Source organism: Piliocolobus tephrosceles, chromosome X (assembly GCF_002776525.5).
Source record: "Piliocolobus tephrosceles isolate RC106 chromosome X, ASM277652v3, whole genome shotgun sequence".
In the NCBI taxonomy this organism is placed as follows: Eukaryota; Metazoa; Chordata; class Mammalia; order Primates; family Cercopithecidae; genus Piliocolobus; species Piliocolobus tephrosceles.
Genome location: NC_045455.1, coordinates 62,397,428 through 62,419,861, shown reverse-complemented (window position 1 = coordinate 62,419,861; position 22,434 = coordinate 62,397,428). Strand labels below are relative to the sequence as shown.

The 22,434-nt window shown below is 34.8% G+C and overlaps 1 pseudogene across 1 annotated transcript; it reads left to right on the top strand.

Moving 5' to 3' along the window:
• Positions 1 to 12,817: 12,817 nt before the first annotated feature.
• On the top strand, positions 12,818 to 13,602 carry LOC111552021 (annotated as a pseudogene). The gene has a single exon (XR_002734529.2). The product of XR_002734529.2 is annotated as a 40S ribosomal protein S6 pseudogene (transcript).
• Positions 13,603 to 22,434: the final 8,832 nt, after the last annotated feature.

Genomic DNA, 22,434 nt, shown 5'->3' with positions numbered 1-22,434 from the left:
ATAACTTGCAAAGTAGTTCAGTATAAACGTTGAATTTTTCAATTCAGATTTTTCAAACACACATTAAAAGTATTAAGCAACTAAGACTTTCATGAAATAAACCATAACATGGCTAGGAAGAGCCAACTACTTCAAAAAGATAATAACAGAAGAGTGACTAAGATGACTCCTGGATGAGAATTTTTATTTCTATCCTACCAATTTTTGTTTGACAGACTTTTTGTTGTATAGGTTTCCTCATATTAAACAACAGTATTTCGGAAAAGTTAAGTGATAAAACCAGAGTGAAGAGACAGACAAAATATAGGTTTTTAAACTTTGAAAGAAAAGTTTGCAAAAAGTTGCAATAAGAAGTTTATCTAAGACTAAAGATAAACATCATAAAACAGATATCAAGGGATTTTGGTGGGGCTTGGCTGCAGGCATGGAAGTTGAGCTCATTAGGAAAAAAAATTGCTCCTTTTTGGGATATATAGAACAGGGACTGAAGAAGCTTTATGATTATATTGGAGTGAAGTTGGTGTTTTGCTTTCAGAAAATGATAATGATTATAATTTGCATTTTGAATAATTACTCCATATAGGCAGAACTCCATATAGGGAAAGGCAGTATGTATCTTTTCATCCCCAAAGAAAGGGTCATAGAAGAATGGGTCTTGGTCCTGGTACACTCCATTACCAACTGGTACATAGTCTGTGATGAACTTACCACCTTGCGTAGGAATATCTTTTCCTGTTTCAAGTTCAATGTGCACTCCCTTGTTCTGCTTAAGCATGTACCTCAGGGCTTCTGACTTACCCCCAGCTTTCAGTATTTTATATTCCACAGAATAGAAGAGGTTTCTTCCACTGCAGCACTAGAGGGGTACATGTAAGAAGATCGCCTTGCCTGGGCTCCCAGGGAACCCACTAGCCCTGATGGACCAGTGCAGACTATTGGAGCAGATGTTGTTATGCCTCTGTATGTAAGTAAAGCCTTGGTCCAACCAGTGATTAATCATGTAGTGTTTTCTGATACCAAGAGTCCTTCCCTGGAATTGACAACTGAGTGCATAGTGGACTGCTCAACAACTAGATTGTTATATTTGCTATATAATTTAACGCAGTCTTCAAAACACCCCATTGTTAGGCATCTTATCAACATTTTAGAAACAGGAAACCATGTTTTGAAGAAAGGAGGTAACTTTGCAAACTTTATTAGCGAGTAATTGTAATCAGCTCTGTCTTAACACAAATCATGGGCTTTCTTTACTATGCTATCAAGCTTAATCATCATTAATGTTGGCCCAGGCCTTCTTTTCTAGTCCATAGAAATTACTCATATAATATTAAGACATATAAACATATTTTAAAAATATATAATACTGGTTTCCCCTGGATCAAATTAACAACTTTTAGTAGATATATTTTTGGATTTTTCTTCTTGGGAATACATGTTAGTATTTATTTTTATTCTTCATTTAAAAATCAGATAGAACATTGTAGAAATAGCACAACTCTGAAAATTTTTTATTTTTCTATTAAGCTTATATTTGTAATTGTTCTATTTTCAAGGAGATGCTTTTAAGGAAACACACATTTTCTGATTAAAAGTCTCTTGTATTAATGGCAAAATAAATTACATTGGTCCATCGTTCTATATTGGGTGAATTCATAAGCTCTTTCTAACTTGACCCTAAATTGGTGAATTTCTATAATTAAAATTTTATTGTTAATTTTTTATTTACATTCTCATTTTGCTTTTGCTGAAGAGATATTGGCACTTTGGCATAAGCTTAGCTACCTCAAGCATGAATATTATTTGTTTCCCTTAACTTGAATTTATGCCAGAGACTTGGTTGAAGTTGTTATTATGATGCTAAACATCTCCAGTTACTGGTTTGCTCACAACCTCTTCAGTCAGCATAAGGATTAACTATAATTCAAAATAGATTGCCAGTTATCTTCATTTACTATAACCTGCTATCTCATCAACTTATGATTGGAAGACCCCATTGATATCATGGGGTTTACTGGATTGCGAAATATTCACCCACTAGAATTTAGAAATTACTGAGATTACTGAGCAACTGCTGACAACTATTCCCCAAACCCACACACTAATCAAAGCAATTTTATTGTAACATATTCAAAAACTAGCATCTTTATTTGTCCATGTTCTATACTTTATGTAAATAACTAGAGCTTTTTTTTTTTTTTACTCTCTTCTATTTCAATAGAGTATCTTTTAAATTCTATACTAATTTGTTGTTTCCATTGTTTTTCACTTGGCATTCCTCTTTACCTTTTTGTTGTATTTTTAACCTTTAATTTGCTTTCCTTTCTTTTACAAATTCTCTTTTCCCACATTTCCTGTGACAAATCCATATATCCATGAATAAATTATTACAAAATCTTTAAGCTCAAAGTAATACAATTTTTCTTCTTTTTTTAGATTTTTTCATGGAGATATGAATTACTTATAAGTGTAAACTGTACCTTCTCTTGGTCTTATTTTTTTTGGCAAGAACATGTTAACAAAACACCAGGGGTTTGGTGTAAGTCCTGCTGCTCACCACACAGAAAGCCAATCACTGAGACGACCACATTGCCAAGGAAGAAGACTTTCTTTAATCAGGTGCTGCAGCGGAGGAGATGGCCACTCAGTCTCAAATCCATCTCCCTAACTGACTAAAACTAGGAGTTTATATAGCAGGGAAATAATGTAACCATGTTTAAGAAAACAACAACTAGGGAGGGGCAAAGAGGCATCTCGTGCTGTGACCTGGTGAGTTTCAGTTCTTTGACACTTTTTTTGAGAGGCCTGAAGGTCCTTTCCGGAGGAAGGAACACAGATAAAACAAATGCAAGTTTCAAGCTTTAACAACAGAAGGATCATTTTATATGTTTATAAAAAAGAACAGCCTATGGGATTGTTGTGCCAATTTTAGTCCCTCCTTTCTATTTATCAGTTCCTCAGTCATTAGGAATCCAATTGTGGCTCTTTCTGGCTGCTTCACACTGAGGGGGGGTGGTGTTAGCAGCTCCATACCATGAATGATCATGTGGCCACTGAAGAATCAAAGGTTAATCTAATATAAAGTTTTCTTCTGAAACACAGCATTTCTCCCTATGGTCTCCCATTTCCACCAAAGACAAATCACACTATCACCAAATTACCTGCAAAATAAGCTTCAGTCCCATATACTTTGCCTAACTACTCACATAAAGTGCAGGAAGAATCATTGTCCACCAAAGCTCTCCTAAATTGGACTTGATGAACCTCTCACAAGACTATTCCAGTCAAAGCCCTGGGAAAATAAACAGTTCTTCCAACTGTGCCCCTATTACAAAAGAAAACAGGTTCTTATTAAATGTATGTATGAGAAAACAACTATCAGAATTTTACTCTATACATTCAATAATTTTCAATGTATGTTACACATATGTATATACTCTACATATTATAGTTTATAATCTGTTTTATAGAATAAAAATGAAATATATAGGCTTTTTCTTGTTAGTATCTCTACAAATAATTATAAGCTTTTCTTTCAATAGCTCTCATATATTATTTAACTACTCCCATGTTTAACCAGTCCCATATTGGTTTAGTTTTATTTTTAACTGTTACAGTTTTTTGAACAGTGTATTAATGAATGTCATGAAACACAAGCTTTGACTACACCCTTGTTTTCTTATAATAAATAGCTCTAAATATACTGTTGGATAATTTAAAATATTTAAATATGCTATCAAGTTTTTAAATTTCCAACAGTAGTTATGAGTATGTCTCTTGCTTCATGACTTTTCCTACCATAATACCCTCACTCCACAGAACCAATGTATGGAGACTGCCAGTTGCTGAGTATACATATTCCAACTATACATTCTAGAACTGGAAAAATAACCATATAGTGGGTTTGGGGATCCACTAGACCACTATGGGATGGATGTGAGCTAAAACTCCAGTAATCATCTGACCTGCATAAGCCTCTTTTCTGAATAATGGACCACAGTGTCATTTGGATCTCCTGAAATTAATGTCAATGTCCAAAGTCTTAGTCCATTTATTTTTACTATAAAGGAATACCTGAGACTGGATAATTTATAACAAAAATAGGTTTATATGGCTCATGTTTCTGCAGACTGTAAAAGAAGCATGACATAAACATCTGTTTCTGGTGAGGACTTCCAGCTACTTCCACTTATAGCAGAAGGTGAAGTGGAACAATGTGTAGTGATCACATGATGAGAAGAAGAGATAGAGTGGAGGGAGGTGCCTGGTTCTTTTTAACAATCAGGCCTTGCAGAAACTAATATAATGAGAACTAACTTATTACCGCAAGGATGGTATCAAGTCATTCAGGAGGAATCTGCTCCCGACCACAAACACCTCCCTCTAGGTCCGTCCTCTAGCATTAGGGATCATATTTCAACATGAGATTAAGAGGGGCCAAACAAACCAAACTACAGCATTCTGCCCCAGCCACCTCCGTCACCCATATCTCATGTCCTTCTCACATACAAAATACAATGATTCTTTCTTAATAGTCCCTAAGAGTCTTAACTTGTTCAGGCACCAATTTACTACTTTGAAATTAAATGTTTCACCTGAGACTCCCGGCAAGTTCCCTCCAGCTATAAGCCTGTAAAATGCAAAAACAGTTATTTATTTCCAAGATACAATGGTGGTACAGGCATTGGGTAAACATTTCCACTCCAAAAGGAAGAAATTTGCCAAACAAAAGGGGTAGCAGGCCCCACACAAATCTGAAACCCAGCAGGGCAGACATTAAATCTTAAAGCTCCAAAATGATCACTGACTCCATATTCTGCCTCCTGGGGACACTGGTGCAAGGGGTGGACTCTCAGGGCCTCAGGCAGTCCCATTTCCACGTCTTTACTTCTCTCATGGGTTGAAGTCCAATGCCTGTAGCTCGTCCAGGTTTCAAGCTGCTGGTGACTCTATAATTCTAGGGTCGGGAGGGCTTTGGTCCTGTTTCCACAGTTCCAGTGGGCAGTGCCCCAGTAGGGACCCTTTGTAGGGGCTCCAACTCCACATTTCTGCTTGGCGTTGCCTTAGTAGACTCTTTCTGCAAGTGCTCTTCCCCTGAGGCAGGCTTCTGCCTGGGTACCCAGGCTTTCCCATCCATCCTCTGAAATCTAGGTAAAAGCCCCTAAGCCTTCACCACTCTTGTATTTTGGGTGCCTGCAGACTTAACACCATGTGTTCCATGTTTCAGCCAACCAATCAAATTGTTAGAGCGTTTTTAACCCTTCAATCTACAAAACAGAATCCTCTTGCTCAGTTGACCCATAGCAGTAAATTCATCTTGATCCAACTTTATGTTCCACCATTATCCTTCATTCTTAATTTGTGTTCTCACACATATTCCCCAGATTTCTGTCTCTCTACACTGGAGAAATAAAATCATGCAGTTCTTTTAGGGTACAGTATGCTCACTTTTTGCTTCACCCAAAGAGAGATGCTGAGAATAATCAGCAGTGCCTTGAAAGGCAACAACCTCAAGGGAGGCTACTACAATTTCTCCAGGCAAAGCAGGGTTAACCTTTTCAGGTGGGAGTGATGGAAAGGCTTGTACTACCCAAAAGGAAAATTCAGCAGAATCTAGGGAGTTGATGCCTCCAGCTTTACCAGAATCTGACTATATTTCCTCAGTGCAATTTTCAGGATCCCATTCCTTTCCTATCAGTGGCCTCAGTTTAACAGAAGACATCCTGTTGAGATGGTTGAGAATTCAATTTGTTTTGTGATCCATCCACTCTCAGGATGAGACTCTGTGTTTATATTTCAGAATTTCCATCCTGCAGTTACAGGAAAGAGGTTTCTTTCAGGGAATATACAGAAGATTTAGGTCATTTATTCAGAGCTTGTGCTGAGATTCTAATGTGCTGTCTTTTTTACCCCCAATTTCTCCCCTAGAGCAACCAGCTAATCACATTGTGCTCATTACTTTAACTGAAAATATTCTAAGGTAGAAAAAAAAAAATGGTAATCCAAAATTTTACATAGGCATACACACACACACACACACTACATATATATATATATATATATATAGATGTATTTGGTTATAATAATTTAATGGTGATATTCTGTATATTTCTATTGTAATATCTCACCATGGGCTACTAGTGTCCTCTTTATCACTAGAAATAGGGACATTCGTGCCTCTACATTTAATCAGTTTTAAAACCAAATTCCAGAAAACCCAGTACAAAATGAGAAAACTTATCTTCAATATTGTATTTCTCTAGAACAATGTTTGGTGTTGAAATATTTACTCTTTTCCTGTAGCAGCTGTAACAAATGAACATAAAAAAGGTCACTTAAGAGACATTTATTAGCTCACGTTCTGGAGGGTCAGAGATCTGAAACCAAGGTGCTGGCAGAGGAACTCTCCCTCTGGAAGCTCTAGGAGATTCTACATTTCTCTCCTTTTATAGCTTCTTGTTGCTGATTTCCTTCACTCTTGGCCACATGTCTTGCTCCTCCTTCTTCATATTGTTTTGTCCTCTGTGAGTCTGTGCATAAAATTTCCCTCTGCCTTGCTCTCACTTGTGATGGCATGGAGCACCTACCTTGATAATCTAGCATCTAAAACATGCCTTTTGCCATGTAAGATGATATTAACTATTTTACCCTATGAGGTAATATTTACAGGTCCAGGGATTTGGACATGACATATATTTGGGGGCGGGTCACCATTCAGTCCACTAAACTCGTAAGATTCTGCACTACTCAACGTCACTCTATTCTGTTTGAAGCATGGCATTGCAGTTTGCTTTAGTATTTGGTAAGAAAAACCACTCATCTTTACTATCTATTTTTGTGCTGCTATGAATAATAATATTTCACTTCCTATTATACTTTTTAGTGACCATTGATAGTATAGAAAACACAGATGGCTTTGTAGGTTAATCTTGCATACAATAAATCTACTAAATTTTTCCATAATTCTGTAAATGTCTCTTGATTTATTGTTTCTTTATGCAGATAATCATATCATCTTCAAATAACAGCACTTTGCTTTTTCCCTACCAATCCTCATAACTAATATATCTTGTCTTTTAATAATCTTGTTGGCTATGAATTTCTATCCTGTGCTTATCAGTAATTACAATAGTGAAGATGCTTATCATGTTTCATATTCTAAAGAAATTATTTCTAACAGTTTTCCACTGAGAATCATGTTAGGTATTAATTTTTAATGTACAAGTAGGTCAAAATAAGAAAATTTCTTTTCTTTACTTATTTTTTGGTTTTAAGCATATTAATCACATTATTCTAATTATATATATACACACACACGTGTGTTTGGCATGTCTTTGGGAGAGGTACATTTAAAATGTCCAACTACAATAGTTTATTTGCTCTCTTTCCCTCTCTTATCTTTTAGTTCTCCTTTATAAAATTAAGGGCTATATAAAATTGGACAGTTTAACTTTTTATAACCTTTTTATCTATTTTCTATTTATAGGTATTTAAATTATTACTACTCATGATAATTTCGGCTTACATAATATATTATTTTACATTAAAATTTTTACATTGAATTATTTTCAGGTTCATATCGCCTGTAATATCTGGGTTTAACAATTTAGTTTCAGAGTTTTATATGCTTTTTAGTTCAGTGAATTTCTTACAGACAAGATATTCTTGGATTATTAAGATATGCTTGTATTATTTTTGGATTCTTGTCTTTTCTGATTGATGCAATTACTCCATATTGTAAAGACTGGCTCCCAAAAAGACACGCTGTTTTCCTAATCCCCAGAACCTGTGTACCTTACATGGCAAAAGATTGAATATTACTTTGTGTGGACAAAGATGTGATTAAACTAAAGCGCTTGAAAGGAGGAGCTTATATTGAATTACCCGGGTGGGCCCCAAATGCGACCATATGTACCCTTAAAAGAGAAAGCCTCAGGAACTCCAGAGACAGATACATAGACAAGAAGACATATATAAAAGAACCAGTGAAAGCCTGGAGGTACCATTTGGAGTGATGTGGCCATGAATCAAGGAATGCCCTAATCCATAGGTATCTAGGAGAGGAAAGAAAGGAATTCTCTCCTACACCCTTTGGAGGGAGCACCACCCTGTTGACACCTTGATTTCAGACTTTGAGCTTCCAGAATTGTGAGGGAATAAATTTCTGTTGTTTTGCTAAAGTTGTGGCAATTTGTTATGGCAGTCCTAAGAAACTAATACACCTCATGGACTTATATTGGAATTACTCTTGTACTAGTATTAAGTTTTGCTTTCTTGTTGGATATTTTCTGCTTAAAACTTTAAAAAATTATCTCTTACTGTTCAATTGAACTTTATCTACTGGGTTAAAATTTAAAATTCACTAAACTTCTCTGTGCCTCAGTTTTCCCAAATCCTAAATAGTAAAATGAATGCATGGCTTGTTTTCTGCCTAGCTTACTTGTGAGGATTAAATGGGTCACTGGGCCCCAAGTCATTTGGTTTTTACTCCTACATGGCTCTGCTCGCTAACTAAATTTTAAAACTTAGGCTAATATCGTGGTTAACATAGGCTTGCATATTAGATATAGAGATGCTAAATAATAATAATAATAGGTACTTTCTATTCCTGAGATTAAACTTTATGGACATTCTGTTCAGTAACATAAGTAACCAGGGTAAATATGGAATGCACATATAAATACAAAACTTAAAAATTGGTATGAAAGCATAAAGTACAGCACAGTAATTTTAGTAAACCAATATTAAATGAATGTTAAACAGTATCCATTACAATTATTTATCATATCTTATTTTATTGAATAAAACATTTATCATAAACACAGAAGTATCCATAAACCTCAAAAACCAACACTGAATGAAAACATTAATAATTAGTAACATTGCATTCTAAATACTGCCACCAATTTTAGAAATGCCTTAAAATTATTTTCATTCTTTTAGAATTTTTTTCAAAATAAACAAAATTATTACATGACATTTAAATGAAGAATGAGGAAAAATTAAAGAGTCTATGATTTAATCATTGGGAAGTGACAAAAATTAGTTTATTCTTACTATTTTTTCCAGTTATATAGAACAATATAATTAAGTAACCAAAAATAAACAGTACATTTTATGGTGTTTTAAAATGTGGTTTTTAGAAATTGAAAATATGTAACCATGTGTAGAGTGCATGTTTTAACTCTAAATAGATAGAAGCTTGATGAAAATATAAGAGTTAAATTAATTGCAAACTGCTAGATTTAAATTAAAAATGCTTAATATGTTATAAGAAGACAGGAACAGATGCGCACATTTATGCTAGTCAGTGGAATTCATATACTTAGACCTTAAAATGGCACACACTTAAACAACTTGGTAAGTATTCGTTGATTTTTAAAAAATGTACATAGGAGTTTCAAATTCATCTATAAACACAGGTAAAACTAGAGAGAATATTACTACAGATGTGTTTACAATAAAACTATTAATATTAAGAGAATGCTTTACGTTGTTGGCAATTTCAGACTAAGGAACGTGTAGTTTGAAAGCTATCTGTGTATTACAAAACATTCACATTTTTGACATTTGCTAACATTTATTCATCACTTAAAATAGGCCATGATTGTCCTAACTGATTTTTTCTTATTAATAGAATACTTACCTATAGGGTATGTATTATCATCACCGTTATTTACAACAGAGTAAACCATGGCAGAAAGCAGTTAAACAGCACAACCAAACTCACATAACTTGTAATGGCTGTAGCCCAGATTCAAACCTTGGTATCTAGATTTGAGTTTGGTTCTAGAACTCACAATCTTCACCATTTTGTGAGCCTGCTCCTGAAGGGTTATAACAAGTACAATCAGTTATCCAGTAAAATTAGTATAGAAACAGTGTTTCTCCGCTAAACATTCAGCATTTTTATCATATCCCTCTGTTCCCAAAACTCTAAGTAGCTCTGAGATTGCTGCTTTTTCTAATAACTCCCTGGATAATAAATAATAAGAGAATACATCACCTATCTGCTACACTTATATTTTAACAGTTGTATTAGAGATGTACCCGTAGACCCAAAGAGACAGATCTCAAATTGTTAAATTTAAGATAATGTGCAAGGCAATAGTAGTGATGGAGGCAGAGGGTTGGCAGGGGCAAAACTGTAAGCAGGAGATCCTATTTAGTTCACCTTATGCTGCACCATAGTGATATTTAATGTTTTCATCTATTTGTGCTATTTGGCTAGCCTTAAAAATATAATATTCTTGCCTAGTTTAATGCCCATTTAAATGTATAATTTAATTAATCATCTGGTATTTTTGGAAAAAATAAATTGCATTCAACCGATGTTTAAAATGACAATGCCCCTGAAGTGGAACCCTACTGAGATGTTACTTGAAGTGACCAAATGCCATTTTGTAATTGTCCATAAAATAATGTTTCTTAAGATTCTTGTCCAAATTCAGCATTTGAATGTGCCACCCTCTCCTTTGAAATATGCTGTGCTCTAACAGATGGAGACACAGCAGCAATCACAGAAAGGCTTTTCAAATGAGGCGCATGTACCCTGAAAGCCAAAACAGCTCCAGTGTGGACAACCGGAGGCTTGTGACCTTTGCTATACGAGAAAAGTGTCTATTGACTCTTGGACTCATTATTTCACATACAGAGCTATTCATAGTTGGATTAAACTTTCTTAGAATGGAAATTCCAGTTTCCAGCACAAAGCAACTTTATTTTAAATAGCAAAGGTGTGCTATTTCTTCCTTTTCTTTGATATCCATTATCCTTCTGTGTAATAAGCTTCAAAGCCACAGTGTGCATTGAGGAAAAGGAATGGAAGACACAAGTAATCAAATCATATTTTTCTGTAACTTCCAGGTCAAACAGAAGTGAGGGAAATAAGCAACACTGTAAAAATAATTTCACTTCACTCATTCTAAAATCTAAGATTGCTATAAAAATACTACGACTTTCTTTTCATATATATGTGTATATATGTATATTTATCTTGAATGTCTTTTTGAATATATATTTTATTCTTTCCCTTTTGTTTTCAAATTGCATACTTATATTTAGCTTCCCACATAAATATTATAAATTTATTTGTGAAACCTAAGATTTCCTTCTCCTCTGGATTCCATTTTATGAAACATTTGAGGGGAAATGTTTAATCGTGGCTTACACCAGGGTATAAGAGAACATGTAAGTCACATTTAAAAATTGAAGATAAAAAGACACATTTTTTGATTGTAGAGACTCCCCTCATTTCCTTCTATATGGAGATTTTGTTTAAGTGGCAAAAGTCATATATAAAAAAAATCCTAATGTATGATGTTATTTATAAAATAGCAGCAGCTTAAACAGAGATATCCAGTTCTCTGTTTCTAGATCGTCACTGAAATATCAAAAGCAATTTCCACAGCAAGCAAGAACATTCCCATTTGCCATAGAAATAGAAGAAAAATGTCACCTCATATCCTTAAATTTGTAGAGTAGAAATGGAAATGATAGCAGGTTAAAAGAACGCGCTGAGAGAGGGCTCACATCTTCCTTCCCAAGTGTCACTGAGGAATCATGGGAAACGAGCAAAGAAAAGAGTAAATTTTTGTATAACTCTACTGTTATCACTTATCTTAGTAGAATTCTACACATTCCTGATTTGGAAGGTAAAACCCAGGGAAATGATGGGATGGAAACAGATCTCTCAGAATCCTAGTATGCAAGAAGAGCTATTTTGGAGACTAGGCTTTGCATGGTGACTATATTGTATGTGAAGCTGGCAAAGGTTGTCCAGGTGTAGTGGAACCTTGTTGTCTTAGAGAATAAAATCAGGAAGAAGCCTGAGCATAGTCATAGTTGAAGAGGTAAGCACAAAAGATGGTAGAATATCTGTCTCTTGGCTCTTTCACTTCATCTAGCAGAAAAAAAAGATATATATTTTTCCCCCATTTTGGAAAGCTCACAGTCCTAAGTGATTCTACTCAATGATTAATTTACAACAGTTGAATCATGTAGCTTAAAGTCTGTGTCTATATTTCTGAGAGCAAACAGGTAGGAAGAGCGAGGAACCGCAGAAAATGCACTCACCATATTTAGGAGTTATAATCACATAACTAAAGTGCGTTCTTTGTTTAAATATGAGTAAGTACAGATAAGCTAAGGGAAGTGGGACCAGTAAACTCACGAGAATATATTGTTAAGAAAACTTAAAAAAGAAGTGTTTCAAGAGTAAACTCTTTTTAAAATAAGCGTCAACGCATTGAAATGCTGGGAAGAATATGAGAACTAAACTTTTTTATCTTTTGGACTTAAGAGATTTAGACCCACAGTGAATTTATTCAGGGTGATTTTAGTGAAATGATGGTGGCAAAAACTAAGAAGGCTAAAGAGCCGGTGGGGGTATGTAGTGTCCTGAATAATATCTCTCACCAAAGATGTCCAAGCCCTAATCTCAGGAATCGGTGAATGTGGTTTTTTACACAATGCAAATACTTAGAAGATGTGATTGAGTTGGTGATCGTGAGACAGTAGGATTATCCTGGATGATCCTGGTGTGTTGGCCCAATGTAATCATATGGATTTTATAAAAGTAAAGTTTATAGGGGTCAGAGTCAGAGAAGGAGATGTAATGAAGCAAGCAAGGAGATGTAATAAAGATACTTTGTTCCTGATTTTGAAGATCCTGAAGGGAACAGAAGACAAGGAATGTGGGCACCCTCTAGAAGTTGCAGAAGACAGAGAAATAGACTCTCCCCTGGAATGTTCAGAAAGTGTAAAATCCTGCCAAGACCTCAGTCATAGCCCAGTGAAACCCATTTTGAAATTCTAGCTCTTTTCCGTGGCGCCTCGGAGGCGTTCAGCTGCTTCAAGATGAAGCTGAACATCTCCTTCCCAGCCACTGGCTGCCAGAAACTCATTGAAGTGGACGATGAACGCAAACTTCGTACTTTTTATGAGAAGCGTACGGCCACAGAAGTTGCTGCTGACGCTCGGGGTGAAGAATGGAAGGGTTATGTGGTCCGAATCAGTGGTGGGAACGACAAACAAGGTTTCCCCATGAAGCTGGGTGTCTTCACCCATGGCCGTGTCCGCCTGCTACTGAGTAAGGGGCATTCCTGTTACAGACAAAGGAGAACGGGAGAAAGAAAGAGAAAATCAATTCGTGGTTGCATTGTGGATGCCAATCTGAGCATTCTCAACTTGGTTATTGTAAAAAAAGGAGAGGATATTCCTGGACTGACTGATACTACAGTGCCTCGCCGCCTGGGCCCCAAAAGAGCTAGCAGAATCCGCAAACTTTTCAATCTCTCTAAAGAAGATGACTTCCGCCAGTATGTTGTAAGAAAGCCCTTAAACAAAGAAGGTAAGAAACCTAGGACCAAAGCACCCAAGATTCAGCCTCTTGTTACTCCACGTGTCCTGCAGCACAAATGGTGGCGTATTGCTCTGAAGAAGCAACGTACTAAGAAAAATAAGGAAGAGGCTGCAGAATATGCTAAACTTTTGGCCAAAAGAATGAAGGAGGCTAAGGAGAAAGGCCAGGAACAAATTGCAAAGAGATGCAGACTTTCCTCTCTGCGAGCTTCTACTTCTAAGTCTGAATCTAGTCAGAAATAAGATTTTTTGAGTAACAAATAAATAAGATCAGACTCGGAAAAAAAAAAAAAAAAAAAGAAGAAGAAATTCTGACCACCAGAACTGTAAGTAATAAACTTGTGTAGTTTTAAGCCATTAATTATATTGTGGTAATTTGTTACAACAGCAATAGAAAACTAAGCCAAGTGGAAAAAGAAATTGTATAAATTATTGCACTGAAAAATATGGCATTGAAGCAAGAGGGTGATATCTGTTTAATGAATAGGTTTTATATTGTAATAGGTTAGGCTTGATTGTGAATAATCATGTATTGTTTTGAGAGGGTCTTATTGATAATACAGACACAAAACATGTAACCAATTGTATACAATTATTGAGAAGGCATAAAGGGATACTATTTATAGGGAGGATTGGCTTTTAATAAGTGAGATGCCTTCTTTCGTCTTGCACTGTGGAAGTAGAGCTGCTTCCAATGCTTAAACCCTCTTCAGGTGCGCACATAACCAGGTGAAGTGAAGAATGCAACATCTAAAAGAGTCGATCAAATCCTCCTTTATTTTCTAATAAACATTGAACATTCATTCATCTACATATGATGAATGTAAGCAATCAAGCATCATGTTCAAGTTTAAGAAAAGAAGGAGAAAAAAAATAATGCTTTCTGCTCACAAGTATTTATGTTTCTAATGGAATTTTTTTAAAAAGCCCCATCATTCTTCCTTGGCATTTCATTGGTTTGAGTGATGTCATGCAACTTAATGTAGAGAAGTCGCTGGCAGAAAAGAATGAGTTATGGACAACTGCCCCAGAAAAACAGAAGAGGCATAGCTTCCCTGAGAGTAGAGATTCCTACCAGACAGAAGTGTGAGGTTAAATTATCAGCAAAAAAAGGACATATCTGTTGGCAGTAATATGTATGTGTATGTATGTAAATAAATACATTTATACATATAATTATATATGAAAAACATATGTATTACGAATCAATTTAAAATATTAAGATGGAAGTTACTTCTGTGAATGCACTGTAGTAAAAAATAAAATTCACCTATGTTTTACAATAACAACCAACAATAAACATAAGCAATATGCCCAAATATATATGGTCATGAATAGAAAACTAAAACTACCAAACCCTTCTTCTTGTCTCTTATAGCATTAGGCTCTCAATTAGTGGTAAATCCACCACATGCTTATTTCCTTCATTTGAGCTTAACTCCTATTGTGTCAAATTTATACAAATAAATTTAATTTTAAATTTATAGACCATATGTTGAGTTAAACTTGGAATCTCCCAGGAGTCCTACAATAAGATAAATATTCAAATTGGTAAAGTAAATTTTCACAACATAACCCCTACTTCTCCTTATTGCACATCCAACCATTTTTGTCCAAGCTGCAGTACGTAAAATACACATTGTATTATCCTAGCCTGCCAATCACATTACTCTAATTAATATAGGAAAATCTAATGTGAATTGAAACTCAGCTAAAACTGTCACTCTACAATGAGTTTCTCAAAGTATTTTATGAAGATTCTGTGGTATAGAACTTCACAATATAAAATAAAATACTAAAATAAAGTCACTTCCTGGAGAAGTAGGCTTTCAGCCTCATTTGATGTATCATCTTTCTTTGAAAAAGGAGAGGAAAAGAAGTAATTATCTTGAATGAGTGAGCAGATTTCTATTTCAGGAGTGATATTGGTGACCTTAGCTTGCCTACGTTTTGCGCAAAAATGAGCTAAGTGCTTCCTTGTGGGAAGGAGCTAGGAAAATAATAAGAAAAGGGTAAGTGAGGGTTGGGACAGAGAGGAATAGGGGTGGAAGCGAAGAAAAAAGCCATATTTGGGGCTTGCTCAAGAAAATCTCCTTTAAAAATCAGAACATTCTTTCTGATGATAATGTATTTCCTTGAATATGGAAGCTGTTGCAGTTGCCAAGAGAATACACTTTTTATACTGTTGTTGAGAGAGCATAGAACGTATCTGTATAAGATCTTTTTATAGCAAGTCCAAGCTGCAGGCAAACTGGCTTGCTATTGAGTTTTATGGTACTGGAAGTTTCTGGGAGATATGGATATTCTGAAAACCTCTGACAAATCTCAATATGGTAATCGTAGTGTGGACCCCTAGGGCTTTGGAATAAGGCATGTGTTTTTCAGGAGATAACTACTCTATGTTCGAAAAACATCTCCGTGCTTGCTGTTGGGCCCTAACAAAAACCGAATGCTTGACCATGAGCATTAAGGGACTGTGAGATCCAAACTGCCCATCATGAGTCTGGCATTATCTGATACTGCAAATCTAACAACAAACAAATAAGCAAACAAAAACAGACTAAGAGAGCACCAACATATTCCCGCTAAAGGATAATCTATGTTTTCTATTAAGTATTTCTATTTCCCTTCATCCTGCCTGTTTGTGTGTGTTTTTCCCTTTTTATCTTATAAAAATAACGATGTTGGCTAGTGCTTCAGTGTAGGTTTTGGGTAGGACTATAATTACACTGACATCAGCTAATTATAATTTGATAACTGATGGACAGGAAGAACAGTGAGAAACAAGAGGGATGAGCTGCGCTAGATATTTTTATTTTGTATCTCAGATCCAGTCCCCAGTGTTTCCCACTACTTCTTTCCTCCTAAAAGTCATCCTCTATTTAAAGCTTCAAATCAGTTTCCTTCGCTTTTAGTCACTGAATGGGTTCAGAGCTCAGCAATAGCCGCATTCTCTGGGTGCAGAGCTGGAGTGGTAACAGATTTGCATGGCTGCTACTTCCTGAATGTTTCAGTATCCCATGTCACTTCTCTTAACCCTGCCTACATATGTGGAAAAGCCTCTTCCTTTAACTTTCTTTAATAACCTTTTGAGAGTACCATCTGTTTTCTGATCATCTCTAACAGATACAGCTGTTCTGATGCAGCTGTAACAAAATTGTTTGCTAAATAATTTAAAAACATTCAAGAAGCTGTTCTTATGAATTACATCACATGAGCACTACACATCTCTGAACTTCATAATGTCTCCAAATCATGTCCTATTTCTGTCCCCTTGCTTCCCTCTCTAACCCTTGGCCAGCATTTCTCCACACTATACTTAAAGATTCTCTCTACACCGTTGAGCCCAGTGCTGCTGGAGTCAGGGATGTGATAAATTTGTAGCTCAGGAATAGAGTGAGGATGTTTCTTAAGTATATGACATGACAATTTTAAAAAAGTAAAAACTTAATTTTTCAAGGTCGGAACAAAAGGATCCCAACATCAACTGTGTCTGTGCCAAAGTGGCCACATCCGAATGTCATGTACTATATTTAAATGTATTTCAGTATATTAATATCTAGGACCATGAATAGCTAGGCTAGCTTCTATTATACACACCATAAAATCAACAAAAGGAAGGTTGCAGCCTTCAATATTAGAATGTAAGTTTCTCATGGAAGGTGGAATGGCGAGAGGGTTTTGTCTGATGAGAATACATTTTCTTCGTGGATTCTCTGCTGGTGTGCAAATCCATCATATTACCTTTTTAGTCCTAGAAATGCCTTTATTTACTTTTCAATGTTTATTTGATATGAACAGTTTGAAATTCGTAAGAATTTGATCAAGTATGCACAAGGAAAAACAAATTTAGAATCAGTGAATAAAAACAGCGAATATAAACTTTTTATAAAGCTTCAGATATAGGTTGAATCCGGATCAATTCTATTTTTGTAAAAGTTTATAACTATTTGTCAGTGTCGTTAAAACAAATATAAGTAAACATTTGTTTTCCATATTTGTTAAACTCTACACCTGTATCTTTCAGGTGAACTTATAAGTTTTGTCTCTAAACATGTGATCTATAGAAACATGACACAAATATATGCTTTTTAAGCTGACAGCTGACTGGCTGAAAGTTAGGGCTTGATGATATAGGATTTTTGCACCAGAGTTCTAAGTCCTAGCCTGATTTTTCTTTCTTCAAATATTTTCTATCCTTTAGTATACAGGTCCAGCTTTGAGGCATAGAGTGATGATAACAACATTATAGGCATAACAACTTCATTGGAATCTTTTCGTTAGAGCGTTTGAGGCAAAATTTTTTTTCATAGATGCCATTAAAATCAATTCGTTTTTCTGTGTAAGGTTGAAAGTGGCCTTTGAATTGACTACAAATCACACTGAAATGGAAAGTTGATCTCAGTTCATCTTTTTAATTATAACGTTTTTTATGCTGTCTTTGATCTCTTTTTTATCTTATTTTTTTTTTAGAGTTCTGCATTTGTAAACCATTTTCCTTGGTGCTTGATTTGACACTTTCATAAAACCTAAAAAAACTGCTACAATAGAGAAATAATTGCCAGAAACTTTTTTTCTTCAATGTTGCCATGTTTTACCCCCTTCAATAATCCAAACTCACACTTGTTCGTAACATCTCTCACTTTCTATCTCTCTCTCCCAATCTCTCTCTCTCTGTTTCTTTCTCTATCTTAGTCACTCTTGTTCTCACTCCATCACTTCAGTAAAATTTGACTTCTATGGGGAACAAAGTAAAAATGTCATCATGATTGAGTCTTATGGAAAAATGAGAAACATACTTATTACCGAGATTAATCCCCTCTTGGTAGTGTTCCAGTTAAATTTAGAGCAAACGAGTAAACCAATATTCATTAAAATTCAATACATGCATGAGGTAGATTGACTAAGAACTATTAATAAACATTTCTTTCTATCACAATGGTTTGAGTTTGAGGGCTAGCACTGTGGCATTAATTGTTAATTTTTCTTAGGATTCATGCTGACATTTGGAGGAATTTTCACCTGATTGATACTTTTGTAAATGTTGACACATCGTGTAGGAATCCTTCAATAAAATTATATATTGATGTATGCAATTATATTGTAGATATATTAATCATAACATCATGTATGCATAATAATGTGTTCATTTTATATAAATGAGTTGTCAATCACACACATGATTTTATCTCTTGTGATTTCACAGATAAAATTTTGTTTAATTTTTAATAATATTAACCACATGCAATATGGTAATCATAGTGTGGTGGTTACCAGGAGTGTGAGTTTTAACAGCTGGTAATTCTCTGAACTCAACAGAGCCTTATTTCTCTTATTTATCAAAAGGGAATAATGATTCTGACTGTATGGGTTTATGATTATGTTTAAATATTAGATTGGTGCAAAATAAATTGCAGATTTTGTCCTTAAAAGTAATGTCAAAAACCACAGTTACTTTTGCACCAAGCTAATACATGATATATGTAGTCAATTTATGCAAAATTCCTTACATATACTAATCGCAAACCAAATGGCAGTAGTCATGAGGGTGGTGGCAGGAGTAGCTTTTGTTTAATTTGTTCTTTTTGTCTTTTCAGCTGTTCCCAAGTGTCATTTAGACATGAAGGAGGCCTACAGTAAAATAAGTATGCTGAATGTTCTGAAATATTTTTCTTATTGCTGCTCTAAAAAATCACCACAAACTTAGTGGCTTAAAACTACAACACTTTAGCATCTTAGACCTCTGGGTGTTAGCAGTCCAAAATGAATCTGACTGGACTCAAATCAAGGTGTTGCCGGGATTGTGTTCCTTTTTAGAATGCCTACGCAGGGAATCTGCTTCTTTGCCTTTTCCAGCTTCTCAAGGCTGCCTACGTTCCCTGGCTCCTGTCACCTTCCTCCAACTTCAAAGCCAACAGACTTGTAACTCTATGTGCTTTACTTTATAGTCACATCTTCCTCTGACATTCCCTTCTGCTTACCTCTACCACTTTTAAGGGCTCTTGTGATTTCATTGAGGCCACCCTCAATGATCCAGGATAATCTTCTGATCTCAGGATCTGTAACTTAGTCACATCTGAAAATTCAGTTTGCTTTGTGACATATTCACAGGTTTTGGGAATTAAGACATGGGCATTGTTGAAAGATAATTCTGCCTAGCTCAAGAGACATCCATCTTTCAAAATAGACCTTATACTCTCTTCTGGTTAATAAGTTAGCTCTCTTCACTAAAGAACTTTGTAAATTAAAAATATGTAAATAACCGGCACATATAATTTAAAGAATTATAACAAAATGAAAACACCTACCATTCTGATTAAGAAACACGTTATAAGTATATTTAAAGCTTACTGTGTAGTCCTAACTAATCCAATTTTGCTTTGTTACTCATACCTAGAAGCAATTAGCATGCCAAATTTATCAATATAAACATTATTTTTATTTTTTCTAGGATACACACACCCACAAATATATAAAAGATATATTTTATTTGTTTTTTCCTATCTTTGAGCTTATATAAATTTGTTTTTGAGTAATATGATTTTCAACATTCATCTGTATTGATACAACATAGCTGTATTTTATTAAAAGGTAGCATAATATTTTTGTAGGAATACATTGTAATTTATTTATCTTTTCTAATATTGATGAGCTTTTGTTTTTTTTTTAATTCCTTTGTTATGATCTACAATATCACATCAAGCTTATGAACATCTGCTGGTATTCATGAGTGAATATTCCTCAGAAAAGATGTCTAGTATTCGAATTGGTTAATGGAAATACGACATTGCTTAGCATCCTTTCCAACATTTGGTTTTGTCAGACATCTTAACTTCTGAAATGTACTGGATATTAATCTGCACTGGGATTTTAATTTACACTTATTTTTATATAATGATATGGTACACTGCATGTTTCTTGCTTCTGCAGTTTTTATTTCCTTTGAAATATCTGTTTATGGATTTTGCCTATTGTACATACTTCGCTTATTTATTCAAAAAATTATTTATAAATTCTGGATACTAATATTTTATCAGTTACAAGCGTTTTAAATACATGTTCTTAGTCTGAAACTCATCTTTTTATTCTCTTCCCTAATAAAAGATCATAAAGTCATTTCCTTGTATTTTAAACTTCTGTCTTTAAAATTTAATCTTTGCTTATTGCTGGAAGCTCACAAAGACAGGATAGACGCTACAAAATATCTTATTATTCTTACCCAACAGAGAAACCTTAGGATTTCAAGGCTTCCCTATTAATTTGATTTGTGGGAGGTAAAATTGAAGATTTCTGATTGAAAGTGAATATAGATATTTTACTTTCATTTTTTCACAGCTTAATATACAGAATGCCATGCTACAAAGTGTTGAGTCAAGTGACCTGAGTTAGTGATAGACTCTGCAACATCAGTCAATGGAGTCATTAGCACAAAGATTATGATGTCCTATAAATGGATCATTTCACCAATGTAAATTTGTAAGGAGGCTGAGAAGAAACATCCAAAGAGAGACAAAAGAGACAAGTCAAAAAAGCCTAACATTGAGGAAGTTAAGGAAATTTTTATTTCAAGAAGGAGGTTATAGTTTACAACATCAAATACTCCCTGAAGAATACAAATATTCTTTTGACATAGCAAAAATAAAAAAAAAAAATCAGTAAAAATTTTGCTAAGCGCTCGCTCAGTGGATGAATAAGGAATAGAATTTGTAATACAGTGATCTAAGCAGTAAATGGAAAAAGAGGAAGCAGATGCAGGGATTTTGGATGTTTTTTTTTTTTTTTTTTTTTTTTTTTTTTTTTTTTTTTTTTTTTTTGCAAGCTCAGTAATATCAGGGAATAGAGATAGAGAGAAAACTGGAGAAGCTTGAAGTTTAAGAACAAATGGGAGAGGCCTGAGGATTTTTCAAAAGTGCAAGTAGAAAAAGAGAGAAAGACTAGAAAAAATAAAATATGGTCTAATAATTGAAATGAAATTCCTGAAGTAGCATTTATAGGATTCAGAGAACAGGTAGAGGAGTTAGCCCCAATCAGGATGATATATTTGTTATCATAATGAGAGAAAGAAATTGGTTATAATACACTGTCACTTTTGTAGATGGGATGTCAGGAATTTAAAGAAGTTCTTATCTGAGTACTTTTATATTTCTGTGAGGTAGGAAACAAGATTTTCAGCTAAGAATGAGTGGGAAGGTAATAGAGTAGGATGGTTGAGATAAGAAATGGTTTGATTAGGTATTATGGAAAACTGAGAAAAATCTTATCAGAACTGAGAAGAATTGATGAGCAGTGTAAATGACTCCATTGTGGTCAGAGAACATTACGTGGTGGAGGCAATTTTCTGAGGGTTTTGTGATTTTTCTCCAGTCAGATTCAACTGCCTAGGTTTAAGAACAAAGACATCAGTCAGTTGGATTGCTCTAGCTTGGGGTTTGCTAGCTGGGTTCAAATAAGTAGATAATTGAATTGAAAATTTTTGCAAAGACTTAGTTGAAAAAATTGAGAAGCTTTGTAGGCTCAAGAGGAAGACAGCGAAACTTAGGTAGAAAGAAGACCTTACATATAGTTGATTGTATATCACAGGAGCGAAACCAATTTAGCCTGATGAAATAAAACGCAAACTTTTTGCATGCACTTACCCATCTTTATCTACTTCAAGGAAGCACTAGAAGATTAGGAAGTACTAAAGACACAGATACAACTTTCCTGTCTATTTGTGTGATGTTCTTATCATGCTCTTTCTAAAGTCATTCTGATGGAAGAGTATTTTGTCCACATTTAGAAAAAGCATCAAGAGACAGTTTCTAAACTCTTAGCTTCTTTTCCCTTGCATCACTAATTAATGCGATATTGTTTCCCGAGGTCTTTCTTTCGCAGGTTTCTTATGTGACATTTTTAATATGGTGTTTTCAAGCTCATATACCTAAGGATAAACATTAAGGGATAATATATTTTTTTAGACAATCATTTACCCCTTTGATCCACAAAGTCTTATAAGTTTAAATCAGATGAATGCCACTGTTGATATTTCTTAGTGAGATCAAATATATGCATCACATTTTGGTCATTTATTCTCAT